Raw genomic sequence first — 6,135 nt, 5'->3', positions numbered from 1 at the left:
GAGGTGCATCCCGAAATAGTGTGCTCAGGCCCAACTTTTTTATTTTTGTTTGCAGAAACAGAATGGGATTAAGCCCAAACAGAATGGGTGTGTGGATAGAGTTGTGTGTGTGGCAGGAAGAATGAAGTAGAGTTTTGGGATGGAAATGAAGAGGTTTGGTGTGAGAGAAAAAGATGGATATTGTGTAATTGTGTGTGTTTTTGGAGTGAAGAGAATGTGGGTATTTATAGAGTTAAGGATGGAGAGAGTATTAAATAAAATATAATTTTTTTAAAAATGAGTGGAAAATAAAGAAAGTTAAAGTGAAAAATAAGTAAAAGAAATAATATAAAATGTTGGTGGAGAGATTAGGTGAAATAAAATTAAGTTAAAGAAATAATATAAAAAGTGGGTGGAGAAAGTAGGTGAAATAAAATATAGTAAATAGTAAAAGTTGATGTGGAAAATAAGTGAAAGAAATAATATAAAAAGTTGGTGGAGAAAGTAGGAGAAATAAAATATAGGAAATAGTAAAAGTTAATGTGGAAAATAAGTGAAAGAAATAATATAAAAAGTGGGTGGAGAAAGTAGGTGAAATAAAATTAGGAAATAGTAAAAGTTAATGTAGAAAATAAGTAAAAGAAATAATATAAAAAGTGGGTGGAGAAAGTAGGTGAAATAAAATTGATGAAGAAGATATAATTAAAAAATGTAAGTGGAATAATTAGAAAAGTTGGTATATAAAAATTAATAAGGAAATGAGGTGGAAAAAGTAAATGAAAAAGGTAGATGATGTGGAATGTGATATGGAGGGTGAGGTGGAAGGTGATGTGGAGAGTGGGGTGTGATAAGAGAAAAGGGGTGGTGAGGAAGTAAAAAAAGTGTGAGATTATTTTGGGCCATTGAATTAAGGAATAAAAATTTAATTTGGGGGTACAAATAGTAAAACAAATAATATTTTTTTTATTCTTTTGTTCTTTTTTTTATTATTTATTTTTGTGATGAATTTTATTTACTCGAACAAAATTGGGTATTGAAAATTGTGACACACTGAGGACATTGTGTAGTTTAAGTGTGGTCTATTAGGGGAGATTTTTCTTTGTTTAGGTCTTGTTTTCTTTGTAGTTTTTGTTCTATCTTGTGTACATTTTTGCTTGTTTCTCTAGATTTCTGGACTTTGTTTAGGTTGTAGACTTGACCTTCACTTCATTTATACTTGGCTTGAAATCCTTGCTTTTCTTTGCTTGGTAAGATGATTATGATGTTTGAGAGGTTGAATTGATTGTGACACAAATACCCTGAATGAGAATTGAGCCACTTTATGTTCTTTCTTGTGTGATATGACTCTTGATTGCTTGCACATATGCCTTGGCTTTACTCTTTTTGATAACTCTTGATGGATATGCATGTTTGGAAGTGATAAAGGCAATTTTGTTCTTGAGCCTCTCTAACCAATTAAGCTTACCTTGTTTTAATCCTTCGATAACCCCTTTGAGCCTATGCTTTCCGTTCTCCTTGTTTTGAAGCTCATACACTACCTGTCGCAACCGGAATCGCGACGGGACGACGACCCAAAAAAAGGAACGCTTAAGAAAAAGAAGATTTGGAGTCGCCACCATAGTTTATTCTGGAAAACTACGGAAAATCCATAAAATGATAAGGCATGGTCTACGAAAATGAGATTCTAAATTCGGGAGTCGGTTACGTGTAGGGAAGGTATTAACACCCTACAACGCCTGCCCTAAGGCAGTACCTTTAACTAAATACACGAATATGATTTGGTTTTCAAAATGTTTAACTATCCCCTAAAATAAAACTCTAAAGAAACAAAATATATTTTTTAGTTTTTTGTGCCTGACAAGGATTGACCTTGCTCCTACATATTCTCATTAAAATGAGAAATCAAGGTTAAGTAGTTCTTTTAGAAACTGCTTGAAAATATTGTTTGAGGAATTGTTTGAGAGATTTGTTTGAGAAATTGATTATGAATAAATTTGGATTTTTGGAGAAGTGAACCTGACAAGGACTAGTCTTGCTCCTACGTATCTCCACTTTTGATGGAGAATCAAGGATCACGTAGTTCTGGCAGAAAAATTATTTGTTATTTGTGAATGTTTTTAGTTTTTGAAGATTTTATATTTTTTCGTATTTTTTTGAGAAAAGAAGGTGAAAAGGTTTTTTGGCACGAGGACGATGCGAGCGATCACACACGTGCTTAACCTTTAAGACATATTTTTATAATTTTATTTGAGAAAGAAGAAAATTTTTTTAGCACAAGGACAATGCAAGCGATCACACATGTACTTAACCTTTAAAATATTTTTTTTGGATTTTGATATAATAAGAAAGAGAAAAAAAGGTTTTTAGCACAAGGACGATGCGAGCGATCACACATGTGCTTGACCTTTAAAATATTTTTGTAATTTTTATTTGAGAAAGAGAAAAAGTTTTTAGCACAAGGACGATGCGAGCGATCACACATGTGCTTAACCTTTAAAATAGTATCATTTATTATTTTTTTTTTATCTTTATTTTTCTATTTTCTCATATTATTTTTTATTATATTATTTCTCGGCAATTGAAACAAACCCGACAAATCATAAAATACAATATACAAGACTGAAGTTATCATACATGACCACATAAAATAATCTAAAAAGAAAACAAGTAAAAGCTAAAAAAACAGTAAAGGGAATAAAACAAAATAGCCCAATAAGCATGTAGAGATAAAACCAGGGATGTAGAGTGGGAGCAAGGCTTAAAACAGAAAGGAAAAGGATGGATCACGACCTAGGTCCGAAGATAGGGGTACGACAGTAAAATTGGAGGTGCTAGAAACGAAACGAACTCAATGTTCAAACCTCTTTTTTTTTTCTTTTTTGGCAGAAACGAATAGGGGCGTGTATAGGAGATGGGTGTGTGCAAAGGGAGGATAGAGTCCTTTTTTTTTGTATGGATTTGGTCCAAGTTCTTTTAGCAGAAAGATTAGGGGTTTATACCCTTCTCTTCATTCCAACCTTTAGAGAGCCTCGGGACCTGCTTCTCTCCCAAACGAGCCGGCCAAAGGAGGGATTTGCCTCGTCCTCCAATTCACGCGACGCGCCGCCGCTTCTTCGAACCAGCCACCGTGCCATCCACCTCTACCGGTCTCGGCGTCGACGGCGACTTGAGGAGGAAAAAGAGGAGCTGCTTGAGGAGGGCGTGTTTGGGTTCGGAGGGGTCGAGGTAGGAGAGAACTCTGTAGCCGCCGGTGAGGTTGGTGGAGGGCATGTATGTTCCGGTGAAAACATTTTTCTCGACCTTGGAGGTGTCGAAGAGGATGGGGAAGCTCTTGCCGTCGAGTAGAACGATGACGTCTAGTTTAAAGGTGATGAAGGGACCGGAGGCATGTTGGTACAGAAGACCGTTGACTGGTACTTTTGGATGCGGGATTTGAAAAACTCGTCGCGCCCTTGATTGTAGAAATAGCCTTGACGGTCCTTTAAGGGAACGATGACCGGCAAACCCCAATCGTCGGGGATTTTGCGGATCGGGAGCTTGGTGGAAGTGTTGATCCAGTGGCAGACTGCCGGAGTTGACGATGAACGGTGGTGATCGAGGTGGATCTGGCAGTAGCTGTTGATGGTGATTTGGGAATGGGTTGGGTTGTTTCTTATATTTCTTGTAGATTTGGTGTGGTTCACGGTGGTCGGAGGCTGAGTTTCCTGGTAATGGGCGAATATTGAGGGCGGAGAGGATGGTCCGGTGGCTAAGGATGATGATGATGGGTGTTGATGACTCGAAGGAATCGGAGATGAAGGCAGAGGAAGATGTGGGGTTCAAAGGGAGTGTTACACGGAGAAGAAGATGGGCTTGGCATGGGCATGATGTCCACACCGGCAAAGGACGCTATGGGTGATGACTTCCTTGCACGCGATGGTAGATGGAAGTAAGCGTGATTGGAACAGGGACGAGGAGGCTGGCTAGTGACGACGACAGAGGTGTATGGTTGTTGATGGGAGATGAGGATGCTGGCTTCTGCGCCGAGACCCGCATGAAGGGTTCACAGATTTGGGGTTTCATAGTAGTTATGGAAAATGGCTGATGATTAATGGGTGAAGATGATGTGTATTGGCCAATTTTGTATTTTCTTTTCTCTATGTTGTTTGTCTGGCTTTGAATGTAGGTTGGAGATGAAAATGAAGAAGAAAGGGATGAAGATGATGGGTCTTCGAGGTCATCTTCCAGCACTCTCCTCTCTTCCATAAATTGGCAGAAGATCATACTATGTCGGCAAGTTTCATTGGAAGACAGTTGAAGGTGGGAATTTTCATTGGAAGATTGTTAAAGGTGGGCATTTTCGGTTATTAAAGGTGGGAATAATTGAGATGTGTCCTTAGTGATATGCTCTAACAACCCACACTACTTTTTGGAAGCTCGGGCCTATCTTGATTCTGGATCTTGCTTTGTTTTGTTATTTTTTCTCTCTCTTTTTTTAACAAATAAAGTGAAATAGCTAATATATATAAAAAAAGTAAAATTAAAACATAAATAAATAATAAAATGAAAGAAAATAACATAAAAATAAAATATGATGAAAATAAAATAAAATAAGCCTATTATAGTCAATCCAGACGAAATTGGGTGTTGACAGTTGCCCCTCTTTACTTAGATATTACTGAATAATATGAAAATTTGATATTTTCGTATTATTGGAGTAAAAGTTAAGTAAAGAAAGAAATACTAATTTCGTCCGGATTTCAAAATGAACAAGGAATAACAGGGAATTTTAAACAAAAAGTGAATAGAGCTAAGAGAATTGAGTTGTGCAGACATCGCGGAGGGTGTAACAACCCTATGAATGAATGAATGAGATGTAACAACCTCGTGGAGGGTGTAACAACCCTATGGATGAAGGAATGAGGTGTAACAACCTCGTGGAGGGTGTAACAACCCTATGGATGAGTGAATGAGGTGTAACAACCTCGTAGAGGGTGTAATAACCCTATGGATAAGTGAATGAGGTGTAATAACCTCGTGGAGGGTGTAATAACCCTATGGATAAGTGAATGAGGTGTAATAACCTCGTGGAGGGTGTAACAACCCTATGGATGAAGTGAATGAGGTGTAACAACCTCGTGGAGGGTGTAATAACCCTATGGATAAAGGAAAGATGTGAGTGAAGAATTCGAGTTTAATTATTGGATTTGACTGTTGCCTAGTAAAGAGCCGAGATAACAATAGCAGAAAATGAATTGGGTTCGACCATTGTCTTACAGAGGGCCGAGAAAACCTAAAATCTGGACTTGACCATTGCCTTGCATAGGGCCAATATCGTAGAACAACAACCTGGATTTGACCATTGCCTTGTAGAGGACCAATATCGCAGAAGAAAACTTAAATTCGACCATTGCCAAGCAGAGGGCCGTTAGAAAATATTAAAATTTGGACTTGACGATGACAAATTTATGAACACCAAAAAACGGCGCCACAAACTTGTTGAACAATCGGCAAGTGTGACCGAATCATATCAAGTAATAAAACAAGGTAAGACCAAGTATCGTTTTCCCAAAGGACTCACGGCCTAGTTTAGCTATGTGATTTGTTGATTTTTTAAGACTTAAGAACAAATTGATTATAGGTTTCAATGTAAGAGACAGTAATTAAATATGTATGCATGAATTTGATCAATGGCGAAAAACAGAATACAAACACTTCAATGAATTAGATGGATGAGTATGTTGTTGGGGTTATCAATTTCATCTTATCCACTCTCATATATTTTCAGGAATTCATCATTCTTATCATCAATGCTAATGCCACTCTCTAAATCACCGTGCAAGAAGGCCTATCCTTAATTACGAGTTCATACAATTCCTAGCATTCCTAGTAATTACTTCTTAAAGTGCAGGAGCTTAAAGGCAACCAATATGCTATTGGGAGAAATTCCCCGGATCTAGACTTCCCCGTACGTTTCCGTATCGACAAAATCAATAATCATGGCAATGAATGAGTTAAACAAAGCAAGCAATAAGCAAAGAGGAAAAACCCTAACTAAAGATGAAAGAAAGCATATATCTTAATATAAGACATTAAAACAAATTCCATATATATGAGAGTTTCACAAGACTACATTGATTCCCCAACAACAATACAAGGTTTAGTTCACCATATTCA

Source organism: Vigna umbellata, chromosome 5, assembly GCF_029865625.1.
Source record: "Vigna umbellata cultivar VRB3 chromosome 5, Vumbellata_1.0, whole genome shotgun sequence".
NCBI classification, from domain to species: Eukaryota; Viridiplantae; Streptophyta; class Magnoliopsida; order Fabales; family Fabaceae; genus Vigna; species Vigna umbellata.
The sequence above is the reverse complement of the archived record's forward strand: the minus strand, read 5'-3'. Positions refer to the sequence as shown.